The following is a 15,321-nucleotide window of genomic DNA, read 5'->3' as shown; positions in this document are numbered from 1 at the left end:
CTTAGAAAACAATTCCTATGAAAATGATTAATGGGCTATTGTGGCCTGCAACTTCATTATAAATCAACAATGAGGTGTGGCTGCCAAAACCAAACTAAAACAAAACAGACAAAAAATAACCCCTTAGATTCCAGTAATAAGAGTACTATGCATAGCTTCTGGGCTCACTAGATGGATTTTTTGGTCAATAAGTTCAGTCTTAGATTTTCATATTTTAAGAGGAGCTATTGGCAGGCTAGAACACATTCAGAGAAGAATAACAATGACAGTAAGGAAACTTGATACTGTGTTATATGAGAAATGATTGAAATAGCTTTTGTAGTTTAAAAAAAAAACTTAGTGGTTTGGGAAGTTGAAGGGGATAGGATGGCTGTCTTCAAATATGTAAAGTTCTGTCATGTAGCATTCACCTTTTTCTGCTTGGCTCCAGAAGGCAGAATACTAAGATCAATGGTTGGAAGTTTTGGGGAGACAACCTGTAGCACAGAATGACAAAATACTTCTTAACAATTTTAGCTCCCCTAAAATGAAGTAGGCTGCTTTGTAAGGTAGTGACCTCTCTATCACCAGTAATACTCAAACTGAATCTAAAAAATCATTTGACTAGCATGTTGTTGAAGGTATTGCTAGAAACAAAAGGATCTTGAAAGTCCATTTCAACTTATGATGCTATGATTTTATGGTCATTAAATATCTGATTCAGTGAAAATGCTTTATTGGTTGTGCATAGAGAGGTGGCAAGTAATGATTGCAATATTTTCCTGTCTGGAGTCAAGGAAATGACTCCCTTCAAGTCTTAGGATTCAAGGTTTTGTCATCATTGGAGAAATCTACGGATTCTTCCTTTAACAACCACAAAACTTTCATCTTCACCTCTAATACCACCCATGCAAACATTATGTTCCCTTACCTGCTTATTTCACCTCATTCTCCACCGGCTGTAAAAGGACTGGAAAGAGGGGAAGATATCTTAATCCAAGAGATTCAGGACAAATCTGGAAAGGAAATATTGTAGTGCAACTCTGCATTTCCAGTCCTGGGACCTTTGCAACATCTTCATCTTTCCTGTGCCAGGGCTATATTGCCTTGAGGAGGAGGAGAATTGAACATTATTTGCTGATAGCTGAAAGGGGGTGGGGTGAATTAGAATTTCCTTTTCAAGCAGGTAGCATTTCTTGAAGAATTGGCTCCTCTCTCATTAGGTACCCTTTCCCCCCAGATAATCCCTGAAAAGATGCAAAGGAAATCTATATATCATTAAGACAATGGTCCCCAAAGACGATATTGCCCAACAAAAATTAAGTTATTAAACAGAAATACAACACTCAGAAGTTGGCTATATTGAAGGTGATTGTTCTCCCAATGTTGATATTCTTAAACTTCAACATGATCAAATTCTCTGAAACCCCTTCCAGCTCTAGAACTATGATTGCATGATTTTATGACAATTCTGGAAATTCAGTCATATAACTAATCATTTTAATGGAAAAAATCGTGTTCAATCAATATTGGTTAAATTAATTGCTTCAATGAACAGTTTCAACAGGTAATATAATAGAACCTTTGAGGTACAAGTCTAGTTGAAGATTTATCTAGGGAGGAACTGTGATATACAAAGAGTATTAAATAGTGAATTGAGGAGACAAGGGTTGAAATGTTGTCTCTGACAAACTTCCTATGTTACCTTGATCAAATTAGCATCTCAGTTGTAGAATGAAAAGCTGTAAGTAAATGATATGTCGATAATATAAAAATACTTTCATTGCAAAAAAGTGAAAGGAGAGTTCAGTAGCTGTGTGGTTTACTGATACAATATGAAATATTTTATTATTGAGATCAGGGTGGTCAAGTTTTATCTCCATATTAATGAATTTTGGTTTCACACAGAAAAACTGAACTCTAATTATGCACTACAATTTTAATTTTGACCAGCAGTTTTGCAAATATATAACATTAATAGCAAGAGGGGCAAGAAATTATTGTTCAACTTAAACCAGTGCCATTATTAAAGTTTTATCAAAATATCTTCAAATATATCCACCTGATAATGGGTCAGTATAATCATTCTCCTATGTAAAAGGTGAGAGGCAGTGAGGCATGGTAGATAGAATCAATGATGGCTTTGGAGTCAGGAAAATATGGGTTCAAATCCCCATACATATAGCAGCCCAGGAGATACTGGGCAAATCTCTTAATACCCCCAGGCAACTGTTTAAGACTAAATTGTAATACTTTTTAGTCTGTATTTGTAGTGAATCTTCCTTACTGGTAGATCCCCTGACCAAAGAAATTACAGGTCCAAACAACCACAAAAAGGAAAGACAGTCTATTTATTTTTCATTAGACACAGGATGGCCACCTGTCAGAGATATAAAAGAGAGGTTCCATCTGGATAACCTCTATGGCAGACCTAATAAATGCTTGTTGATTGATTGATCAAGGGAATGTATTTTGAGTTATCTTTTAAGTAGAGTAGATGGGTCAACCTAAGTCATTTATATTCTCTGGCCCACTCCCCCTTTAGCCCAAGGACATGTGTTTTCAATGTGGTTAGTTGTAGAGAACAAAAAAAGTTTCCCAAGTAACTTTACAGAATGAATACATGAATGAGTGACATCAAAAAAGAATGAGGCAAGCTCTACTAAACCATCTGGGATTAAATTCAGTATTGAACAGAAATAACTAGCTATAGATGATTGATAAACAACCTTCCAAGGAACCATTATACATACTACTTAAGAAAAACAAAAGCACAGAAAGGCAAAATTAGTCATTTATTTATTATTTTAATAAGTCTCTAAGAGCATAATTTTTTTTAAAGTATTCACTCCTGGAATTTCACATTTACCACACAATGAATATGGGGAGACAGCAAAATAATTAGTGTCTAAAGACAGTGGTTTAGAGAAGATATCCCAATAGATTATACCTTCCTATTTCTGTGGTGACTAGAGTTGCTATAGAAATCTTTCCTATTTGGAACTAAAGGTATATCATGAAGGTTGTAAATATTGAGTTGATGAGTTTAAGTTGAAAGGAGTTCCTTGAAGAATGAGAAGAGCATAGACTAGAACTCAGAATATACAAGAATAAATTATTGTTTTTCTTTTCCCTAAGCCTGCTTTTCTTTTTTAACTCATGATTTTTATCAATGATAAGCATTTTTAAAAGTACCTCCTATGTGCTAGGCAATCTAGATGCTCAAGGATTTTATGTTCTGCTGGAGTAGACAACATGAGCACATATATTAAATAAATGAAAGGTAATTTTTGGAGAAGGTATTAGCATCTAAAGGAATCAAGAATGGCTGCACAAAGGAGGTCCTACTTAAAGAAAATTAAACATTTTAAGAAGTGGAAGTAAGGAAGGAGTACATTACAGGCCTGTGCAAAAGCAAAGAAACAATATATGGAATTTGTGTGGGAAAAATAGCAGGAAGGAGAATTTGGTTACAACTAGCTCTTAATTTCAAAGTAGTTACAAAGCAGATATTTCAAAAAAATTAAGGTAATGTAATATAGAGGCAGGTGGCATACTAGAACCTTATGTTTTACTGAAAAATTCACCAAGAGCTCCCTCTTCTTTCCTCTTCACCTCATATCATCCAGATGTCTTCTGCAACTATCTCCTTCACCTTTGTCTCACACAAAAAGATGGCCCTTCTTGTTAAGGCAAACCCCTCTAGCTGCACAAGTGATCCCCATCCACCCCCATCTCCTCCAGCAGATATCTACTCTTGCTTTCATCTTCTTTTTAAAAATTATTTTTAATTTTAGTTCCACATTCTCTTTTTTTGCTTCCCCTTCCCACATTCATTGAAAAAATGATATATGATATGATATTATTATATACATCATATATAACATATACATACAGTCACATATGTATATACATTATATATATAGTCATGCAAAACATTTTTCACGTTTGCCATGTTCAAAAAAAAGCAAGAAAAATAAAGAAAAAATATACTCCAAGCTGCACTCTGAGTCTATCAGTTCTCTATCTAGAGGTGGTTAGCGTATTTTTTTTTAATCATTAGTCCTTTGGGGTTATAGTGACTCATTATATTGATTAGAGTCACTAGGTCTTTCACAGTTGATTATCCTTAAAATATTGCTGCTACTGTGTAGATTGCTCTTCTGGGTCTGCTCAATTCACTTTACATCAGTTCCTATTAGTCTTCCCAGGGTTTTTTGAAGCTATCTCCTTCATCATTTCTTACAGCACAATTATTCCATCAGAATTACATATCATAACTGGTTGAGCCATTTCCCAATTCTTTGCCACCACAAAAAGAGTTGCTATAAATATTCTTTTAACTGAGGGGTCCTTCTCTTTTTTTTTTCTTTTATCACTTTGAAGTATAAACCTAGAAGCAGTATTGCTGGGTAAAAGGCAGTTTCACAGCCCTTTGGGTATAGTTCCAAATTATTCTCCAGATTGGTTGAAATAGTTCACAACTCCACCCACAATTCATTAATGTACACATTTCACCACAGCCTTTTTTTTGCCACACTTCTTTTTTTTTTGTCAATTTTACCTTTCTGATGGGTTTGAAGTAATACCTCAGAGTTATTTTAATTTGAATTTCTCTAATTATTAGTGCTTTAGAATACTTTTATATGACTATTGATAGCTTTTATTTCTTCCTCTGAAATTGTCTGATAATATTTTTTGACCATTTCTTAATTGGGGAATGGCTCTCATTTTTATAAATTTGGCTCAGTTCTCTATATATTTGAGAAATGAAACCTTTATCAAAGAAACTTGCTGTAAATTTGTTCCCCATTTACCTGCTTCTCTTCAAATTTTAGCTGCATTAGTTTTGCTTATGCAAAAACTTTTAATATCAATATTGTCCATTTTACCTCCTTTGAACCCCTCGCTCTTGTTTTTTTTTCTTGAACTCTTCTCCTATCCATAGATCTGACAGGTAATTTCTTTCTTGATCCACTAATTTGCTGATAATCATGTATGCATTTGACCTTATCTTGAGTGAGATGTTGGTGTATGCCTAGTTTCTGACAGATTTATTTTCCAGTTTTTCTAGAATTTTTTGTCAGATAGTGAATTCTTGCCCTCAAGGTGGGATCTTTGGGTTTATCAAACACTAAGCTACGTATCTATTCCATTGATCAACCATTCTATTTCTTACCCAGAATCAAATTGTTCTGATGATTATTGCTTTGTACTATAGTTTAAGATCTAGTATTGCTAGTCCCCCTTTTTTCATTTTTTTTATTAATTCCCTTGATATTCTTAACCTAGTGTTCCTCCACATGAATTTTGTTATTAGTTTTTTCCAGTTCTATAAAGTAATTCTTTGGTGGTTTAATTTTTATGTAGTATTGTGATTTTTACTATATTGGTTCAGCATACCCACGAGCAATTAATACTTTTCCAATTATTTAGATCTGTATTTGTGTGAAGATTGTGTGTTCATATAATTCCTTTGAGTGTCTTGACAAGTAGATTCCCAAGTTAAATTTTATACTGTCTGCAGTTATTTTAAATGAAATTTCTCATTCTATCTTTTCCTGCTGAGTTTTGTTGATAATATAAAGAAAATTGATGATTTTTATGGGTTTATTTTATATCCTGCAAGTTTTTAATTTTATTTTTATTGTATTTATTTTATTTATTTGTATTATGTTTATATTTATTTTATATCCTAAAGTTCATTGTTTTGACTAGTTTTTTTAGTTGATTTTCTAGAGTTCCCTAAGTATACCATCATGCCATCTGCTGCAAGTAATAGCTTTGTTTTCTCATTGCCTATTCTGATTCCTTCAATTTCTTTTTCTTGTTTTATTGATATGGGTAACATTTTTAATACAATATTGAATAATAATGGTTATAATGGACAATCTTGCTTCACCTCTGATCTTATTGGAAAAGGTTTTCATTTTCTTCATCACAAATCATGCTTGTTCTTGGTTATATAGATACTATTTATTTATTCTTATGCCTTCTAGGTTTGGTATACATATACATATACATATACATATATGCATACATATATATATATATATACACACACACATATATATAGGAATGGGTGTTATATTTTGTCAAAAGCTATATCTGCATCCATTGATCTAATCACATGATTTTTGTTGATTTTGTTATGATATAGTCAATTATGCTTTTAGTTTTCCTTATATTGAACCAGTCCTGCATTCCTTCCATAAATCCTACCAGGCCATAGTGTAAAATCTCTGTGATATATTGCTTTAATTTAGAATTTTTGCATCAGTATTCATTAGGGAAATATATTTATTGGTCTATAGCTTCTTGTAGTTTTTCTCTGCAGTTTAAGTATCAAAACCATAGAATTAGTTATTCTTTAATTATTTGGTAGAATTCACTTGTAAATCTATGTAGTCCTGGAGGTATTGTTGATTCAATTTCTTTTTCTAAAATAATGTTATTTAAGTATTCTTTTTTTTCCTCTTCTCTTAACCTAGACAATTTAATTTTTATAAGTATTCAGTCATTTCATTTAGATCATTGGTTTTATTGGCATATCATTTGACAAAATATCTCCTAATAATTGCTTTAATTTCATCTAATTGGCAGTGCATTCATGCTTTTCATATTTGATACTATTAATTTAGTTTTCTAATTTTCTTTAACTAATAACTAATGGTTTATCTATTTTATTGGTTTTATTGTTTTTTTCCCATAAAAACAGCTCCTAATTTTATTTATTAGTTCAATAGTTTTTTCTTTACTTTTAATTTTACTAATTTATCTTTTGATTTTTAAAATTCTAATTGATGGTTTAATTGAGGATTTTAAATTTGTTCTTTTTTAGTTTTTTTTAATTTCATGCCCAATTTGATGACCTGCTCTTTCTGATATAAATTTTCCTCTAAGTACTGGTTTGACTGCATCCCACAAATTTTGTATGTTGTCTCATTGTTGTCATTCTCTTTAATGAAATTATTTATTATTTCTATGACTTGTTTTTTGGCCCACTCATTCTTTGAATTTGGATTGTTTAATTTCTAATTGATTTATAATTTGTATTTCAAAGATCCATTATTGAAAATAATTTTAATTTATGATCCAAAAAGAGTAAATTTAATATTTCTGCTTTTTTGCATTTGTTTGTGAGGTTTATATTCCCTGATGCATGGTCAATTTTTGTGAAGGTGCCAGGTATAGCTGAGAAAAAGGTATTCTTCTTTCTATTCCCATTCAACATGTTCTTGATGCTTATCATATCTGCATTTTCTAAAATTTTATTCCTCTCCTTACATTTCTTTCTTGTTTATTTTATAGTTAGATTTTTCTGGGTCTGACAGGGATAAATTGAGGTCTCCTACTATTATAGTTCTACCATCTATTTTCTGTAACTCAATTAACTTCTCCTTAAAGAATATGAATGCTTTTCTGCTTGTTGCACGTGTTCAGTATTGTTATTAATTCATTGTCTGTGATACCTTTTAGTAAGGTGTAATTTTCCTGATCATGTCTTTTAATTAGTTCTATTTTTGCTTTTGTTTCACCTGATATTATTATTGCTACACCTGCCTTTTTTGTTTCAGATGAAGCATGATAGATTCTGCTCCAGCTCCACCCCCTTTTTTTTAACCTTGCGTGCATCTTTCATTTCAAGTGCGTGTCTTATAAACACCATATTGTTGGAATCTGGTTTCTATTTCATTCTGCTATCTATTTTATGACTGAGTTCATAGCATTTGCATTCACAGTTATTACTAACTGTGTATTTTTCTCCATCTTGTTCTCTTCTATTTATCCTTCCCTTTCCTCAAAAGTCTGTTTTCCTTTGGACCACTTTCTCCCCCTTATCACCCTCCTCTCTTTGTCTTAGTCTCTTCCCTTCCTACTTCCCAGTTGAATAAGATGAATTTCCATATGCAACTGTGTGTATGTATATTTTCCCCAATTTGAACTGGTTCAGATGAGAGTGAGGTTCAAGTATTGCCTGTTTCCTCCCTCCCCAATTTTTACCTCCATTGTTAAAACTCTTCCTTGCATGCCTGTTTTATGTAAGATTATTTACCCCAATCTTTCTCTCCCTTCCTGCTTCTTCCACATCCCTGTTTCTCACTCTTCCATTCTTTTTTTGAGATCATCCCATCATAATAAATTCATACTCATGCCCTCCAGGTCTGTGCTCTGGTCCTTACCCAGTAGGATCCTCACTGTCTTGCAACTACAACCCCTTTTTTCCATCCTGGAACTACAACCTATACCCAGTCAGGGCCACTGCTCCCTTGGGACCTCACCCACTCCTCTTCTCCTTAAAACTATGACCTAGAACAGGGTTATGGGCAATGGTGCTGCCTGGTGCTGGGCCCTGTACTCAGTACTAACAGAGGAGTCCTCCTGGAATCTCTTTGGCCAGGTATTCAGTCTCCTTTCTGACCCTGAGTGTTGTATGCTCCCAGGGTTCCCATGACTGCTGCTGCTGACACTGCCAATTCCAAGACCAACAACCATCTACCCATATTCCATCCACCCTGGGCGAGCTTTCATGCTAGTGTCCATGGATATCTTTTTCTGTCCTCCTAAGCTACATTGGACTGAAAAAAATTATTCACTGTGACTTTTTGTTTGTTATCTCATGCAGAATTCAGTTTGACATGGTTTTTAAAATTATTTAGAAGAGTGGGCTGAGAGAGCTCTCCAAAATTGTTCATTTCACTTCACCTTGGCTCCATCTTCTCTCACTTATCTTCAATCTCTACCTGTATACTGACTGATTCCTTATTGCCTAAAACATGTCCATGTCTCCCTCATTCTCAAAAAATCCTTACTAGATCATTCCATATATCTTCTGCCATTTGTGACTAAACTCCTCGAGAAGAAGATTTATGATAAGAGCCTCTGCTTCTTCTCCTCTCATTTCTTAACTTTCTGCCATCTGGCTTACAACTTCATTCACCTGAAAGTTCTCTTTCCAGAGATATCTTTTTTGCCAAATCCAATGGTCTTTTGCTCAATCCTTAGCCTTCTTGACGTCTCTGCAGCCTTTGACACTGTTGATCACTTTTTTCCCCCTGAGACTCTCTTCTCTCTAGATTTTCAAACACTACTTTCTCTAAGCTCTTCTCCCACCTATCTAGCCTCTTCTCAGTCTCCTTTTCTGGGTTTTAATTTAGGCCATACCCACTAACTATGGATGTACCACAGGGCTCTAACCTGAGCTGTCCTCTCTTATCCCCAATCTTCATCTTTTGCCAACAGTTTGCTATAGATTCAATTATCATCTCTGTGATGATGACTCTCAAATCTCCATTCTCATGACTCCAATCGCCTATTAGATACCTTGTTAAAATCAACATGTCCAAAATTGAACTCATTTTTTCTCCCCCTCAACCTGTCACCAATCTCCCCTGTTCCAAACATTTTTATTACTGTCAAGAGCACCACCATTCTTCTAGTCCTCTAGGCTCACAACCTAGGTATCATCTTTAACTCTTCATTATCTCTCGCCTATTCATATCCAAGGGCAGCTACATGGCATAGTACATAGAGTGCCAGGCCTGGAGTCAGGAAGACTAATCTTCCCGAGTTCAAATCTGGCCTCAGACACTTACTAGCTATGTGACCATGGACAAGTGACTTAACCCTGTTTCCCTTATTTCCTCCTCTGTAAAATGAGCTGGAGAAAGAAATGGCAAATCACTGTAGTATCTTTGCCAAAAACAAAACAAAACAAAACACAAAAACAAAAACCCAGCCTCTTGATCTAAGCTTGCCTCTGGTGGTACAGCCAGAGCCACTTCTCCCTGCTTTGTCTAACCCTTGAATTATGAACCCACTTGGCTGCTGATGTTGGAAAATCTGGCACTGAGAGAGAATTCAAAGTCCTGGTAGACTGCTTGGTGAAAATCACCAAGTCTAATGGAATTTGTGGCTTATACCAAGGTTTTATTGTCTTAGTGCAGGGTATCATTATCTATAGGGCAGCTTACTTTGGAGTCTATGATACAGCAAAAGGTATGCTCCCAGATCCAAACAATACACACACTGTGATAAGTTGTATTATTGTGCAAACAGTGACTGCTGTAACAGGTGTGGTCTCCTATCCCTTTGATACAGTAAGGTGGCAAATGATGATGCAGTCTGGGCACAAAGCTGCTGATATCATATGCACTGAGACAATTGACTGCTGGAGGAAGATTGCTAAAGATGAGGGTGGCAAAGCTTTCTTCAAGGGTGCCTGGTCCAATGTTCTTAGAGGCATGGGTAGAGCTTTTGTGCTTGTCCTGTATGATGAATTGAAGAAAGTAATCTAAGTATATCCTAACTGAAAAAAGAACCAGTGAATATAGATCATGTGGAATACTTAACCATATTTAGCATTTTGGACCACTGACTTTCAAGAAATTCCTATTGTCTTTTTATCCAGGCCAGATCATGTTTGTACGGCAGCCAGGAAAAGCTCTTAGAAAAAGGGATTCAGGGGCAGAGTAAAAGCAGTGACTTACTTGAGCTCTCCCCCAAACCCCTCCAAATACCTGTCTAAAAAAAGGCTCTGAACAAATTCTAGAGCAGCAGAACCCACAAAAAAGACAGAGTGAAACAAATTTCCAGCCCAAGACAGCCTGAATTGTTGATTGGAAAGGTCTATTGTGCCAGGCTGGGAGAGGAGCACAGTTCAGCGTGGGCCCTGTAGGCAAAGACCAGGTCTCATTGAACCTGGAGCAGGCCTCAGGGGACTGAATCACAGACAGCTGTGGGGGTTTCCAGACTTCTTAACCCACAAACCCCAAACACAACTTAGAAGGTCAGTAGGAAAGGTCTGTCTGACCACCGTGAGAGAGAAGCTCAGTTCCAGCCCCAGTCCTGGTGCAGACATGGGGTGGCAGCTACTTCCAAAGCTCTTGGCCCACAGATGAAGGAGGAATTGAGTGGATGATCAGGGGAGGATTGCAGGGATCTCTTTGCTGGTGCTGAGGCAGGATTCTCTTGCTTTGCCCATACTTAGATATGGGTCGCAGTTCTGGGTGGCAGTGCTAGGGTGAGGAGGATGGAGCTTGTAGTGGCAGTGAAGAGGGAATCCTCCTCACAGTTCCAAAGCAAAAAAGAGTGCTTGTGGTCACTCTTAGACCAGAGCACAGGCCAGGAAAGGAATAAACACCTCACCTTTGATTGTACAACCTTGGAAGAACTGAAAATTTACAGGTTCCTAGAAGTATCTCTGAATATAGCTGCACAAAACCCCTGAAGCTTGGGACAGCACATTCTCTGTATTGGAAGCAGACCCCTACCTTAACAAAGACTTTAAAACTCAAGTAATTGGGTGGGAATATGAGCAAACAGCACAAAAAAAGTCATACCATAGAATCTTTCTTTAGTGACAAAGAAGATCCAAACCTACAACCAGAAGAAGACAACAAAGTCAAAGCTCCTACATCCAAAGCCTCCAAGAAAAATATGAATCAGTCCCAGGCCATGGAAGAGCTCAAAAAGGATTTTGAGAAGCAAGTAAAAGTAGAGGAAAAACTGGGAAGAGAAATGAGAGTGATGCAAGAAAATCATGAAAAACAAGTCAACAGCTTACTGAAGGAGACCCAAAAAAAATTTCTGAAGAAAATAACACCTTAAAAAATATACTTACCCAAATGGAAAAAGAGGTCCAAAAAACCAATGAGGAGAAGAATGCCTTAAAAAGCAGAATTGGCCAAATGGAAAAGGAAATCCAAAAGCTCACTGAAGAAAATACTTCCTTAAAAACTAGAATGGAGCAAATAGAAGCTGATGACTTTATGAGAAATCAAGAAATTGTAAAATAAAATCAAAAGAATGAAAAAAATAGAAGACAATATGAAATATCTCATTGGAAAAACAACTGACCTGGAAAATAGATCCAGGAGAGAGAATTGAAAAATTATTGGACTATCTGAAAGCCATGATAAAAAAAAGAGCCTAGACATCATCTTTCAAGAAATCATCAAGGAAAACTGCCCTGATATTCTAGAACTAGAGGGCAAAATAGAAATTGAAAGAATCCACCGATCACTTCCTGAAAGAGGTCCCCAAAGGAAAACTCCTAGGAATATTATAGCCAAATTCCAGAATTCCCAGGTCAAGGAGAAAATATTGATTGCAAGCAGCCAGAAAGAAACAATTCAAGTATTGTGGAAACACAATCAGAATAACACAGGATTTTGCAGCTTCTACAATAAGGGACTGCAGGGTTTGGAATATGATATTCTGGAGGTCAAAGGAGATAGGATTACAACCAAGAATCACCTACTCAGCAAAAATGAGTATAATTCTTTCAGGGGGAAAAATGTAAATTCAGTGAAATAGAGGACTTTCAAGCATTCTTGATGAAAAGACCAGAGCTGAATAGAAAATTTGACTTTCAAACACAAGACTCAAAAGAAGCATGAAAAGGTAAAGAGGAAAGAGAAATCATAAGGGACTTACTAAGGTTGAACTGTTTACATTTCTACATGGAAAGATGATATTTGTAACTCATATGACCTTTGTCAGTGTTAGGGTAGTTGGAGGGAAAAAACGTATGTAGATAAAAAGATGGATAGATAGATAGATAGATAGATACATAGATAGATACATAGATAGATACATAGATAGATACATAGATAGATACATAGATAGATACATAGATAGATAGATAGTCGGCACAGGGTGAGTTGAAGATGAAGGGGTGACATCTAAAAATAAAATTAAGGGGTGAGAGAGGATTATACTGGGAGAAGGAGCAAGGGAGAGGTAGAATGGGGTAAATCATCTCACATAAAACAGACAAGAACAGGCTTTTACAGTGGAGGGGAAGTGGGGTAAGGTGAGAGGGAATGAGTGAATCTTATTCTCATAGGATTTGGCTTAAGGAGGGAATAACACACACTCAACTGGATATGGAAAAGCTATCTTACCTTACAGGAAAATAGGGGGGAAGGGAATAAGAGAGTGGGGGGATGATAAAAGGGAGGGCAGATTCAGAGAGGGGGTAATCAGAAGCAAATACTTCTGAGGAGGGACAGGGTCAAAAGAGAGAATAGAATAAATGGGGGTGGGATAGGATGAAGGGAAATATAGTTAGTTTTTCACAACATGACTACTATGGAAGTGTGTTGCATGAATACATATGTATAACCTGTATAAAGTTGCTTGCCTTCTCAATGGAGGGGGACAGAAGGAAGGAAGGGAGAAAAGTTTTAAAAACAAATGTCAAAAATTGCTTTCAAATACAACTGGGAAATAAGATATCTAGGCAATGGGGTATAGAAATCTATCCTGACCTACAGGAAAATAGAAGGGGAATCTGATAAGAGAAAGGGGGGGTGATAGAAGAGAGGGCAGATTAGGGGAAAGGATAATCAGAATGCATGCTGTCTTGGGGTGGGGGGAGGGGTGAGATGGGGAGAAAATTTGGAACTCAAAATCTTGTGGAAGTGAATATTGAAAACCAAAAATAAGTAAATTAATAAAAAAAGAAAAAAGGGACTCATTTATTGTGACCTGTTATTCACACAGTGGAACTGATGATGATTCAGTATATTGATTCTATTGGTTTTTGGGGAAATAACAGTCACTATGGGTCCAAGAAGGCAGATCAACTTAGACCATCTTGTTTAAATGCTCTTTTGTAGGACCATGAATTTGTACTTAAGTATCTATTTTTTTTTTAAAAATCACATTTCCCATTTGTATTTAAGCACTATATATACTGTTTTGCACAGCTGACTATTTGCAAGTTATGATGATCTGTGTTGGGCATTGTGCTGTAAAACAATAAATATACAGAAGACTAAAAAAAAACCCACATGGGATCAAAAAGAGTTGGATGCGACTGAAATGACTGAACAGATAACTGGGAAATATCTTTGCCACAAATTTTTCTAATAAAAATCATATTTCATTTCCAAGATATATAAGAAATTGATTCAGATTTCTAAAACTAAGTACTGTTCTCTTATGGGGAAATCAGGAAGTCAGGTCTTTCCTAACCAAATCCCAAAGATAGCTTTCTTGACTACTTTAAATAAAACAGATGCCATTTACATCATTGATGCTAATCTAAATTTAATTTTTGCCAACTTACCAGTTTCCTAATAATTCTTGATAACTAAATAATATCTTTCCTCATATTTTGTGTTATTAAGCTCAAACAGTAGATTACTATGAATTTTTTAATATTCCATTGATATTAAATCTATTCCACTTTTCTATTATTCAGTACCTGATAATTTTGATATTTACTTTTCTACAGAATAATTTGAAATCTGGTGCCAAACTCATCTCCTGTCTACCTTTTAAAAATTATATTCCACAATATTCCTGTTTTCTTCCAAATGAATTTTGCTATTTTGTCTACTTTTATAAAGTATTTGTTACTCTGATTAATATAGTACTAAATTTGTAGAATAAGTTGGTAATGTCATTATTTTTTTACCTTGATATGCCCCCAGGCATGAGTATTTAACATCTAATTATTTACTTTAAATTAAATTTATTTTTCCAATTAACTAAAATCTGCCTTCTCTCCCTTCTACCTCCACTTCCTGCAACTGAGCAAAAAAACCTACCCACCCACCCATCCAAACAAACAAACAAAAACTGTTACAACTGTGTATAGTCAAGCAAAATAAGTTCCTGAATTCATCATATTAAAAAATGTCAATATGATCTCTAAGTCCATCATCTCTCTGTCAGGAGGTAGAGAGAATGTTTAATCATGAATTCTCTGTAATCATTTTTCTAATTATTTAGATTGGACCCGGGTGTGAAGATTATCTTACCCTTACTCTGCTTCAAGTGTGTTTCTTGTAAGCAACATATTGGAGGATTTTGTTTTATGATTTACTCTACTATCTGCTTCCATTTTATGGGAGAGTTCATCCAATTCACATTCACAGTAATAATTACCACTTGTGCATTTCCCTCCATCCTATTCTTCCTTCTGTTTGTCCTCTCTCTCCTTTCACCCTTTCCCACCTCACCAGTGTTTTGCTTCTGTCTACCACTTCCTCTGATCTTCCCTCCCTTATTTCAGTCCCTCTTTACTTAATCTCTTCCCCTCCTACTTCCCTGTTGGGTAAGATAGATTTCTATATTCAACTGATTGTGTATATTATTCCCTCTTTGAGCCAATATTGATGAGAGGAAGGTTCAAAACAAGGCCCATTGCTCACCCTCCCATCTTCCCCTCCACTGTCTTTCTTGCCTCTTCATGTGAGATAATTTACACCATTCTACCTCTCCCTTCCTTCTGCACTCTTTGCACTCCTCTTTCTTATCCCTTAATTTTTTTATATCATTCTTTCAAATTCACTTTATATACCCTTGCCCTTCCTTCTAGTTATACTG

At 35.5% G+C, this 15,321-nt stretch overlaps 1 pseudogene; it reads left to right on the top strand.

Moving 5' to 3' along the window:
- The first annotated feature begins 8,302 nt into the window (after positions 1-8,302).
- Positions 8,303-10,277, top strand: LOC114029174 (annotated as a pseudogene).
- Positions 10,278-15,321: the final 5,044 nt, after the last annotated feature.

This window comes from Vombatus ursinus, unplaced genomic scaffold, assembly GCF_900497805.2.
Source record: "Vombatus ursinus unplaced genomic scaffold, bare-nosed wombat genome assembly UNPS02014910.1, whole genome shotgun sequence".
Lineage (NCBI taxonomy): Eukaryota > Metazoa > Chordata > Mammalia > Diprotodontia > Vombatidae > Vombatus > Vombatus ursinus.
This window is presented reverse-complemented; position numbering and strand designations above follow the sequence as displayed.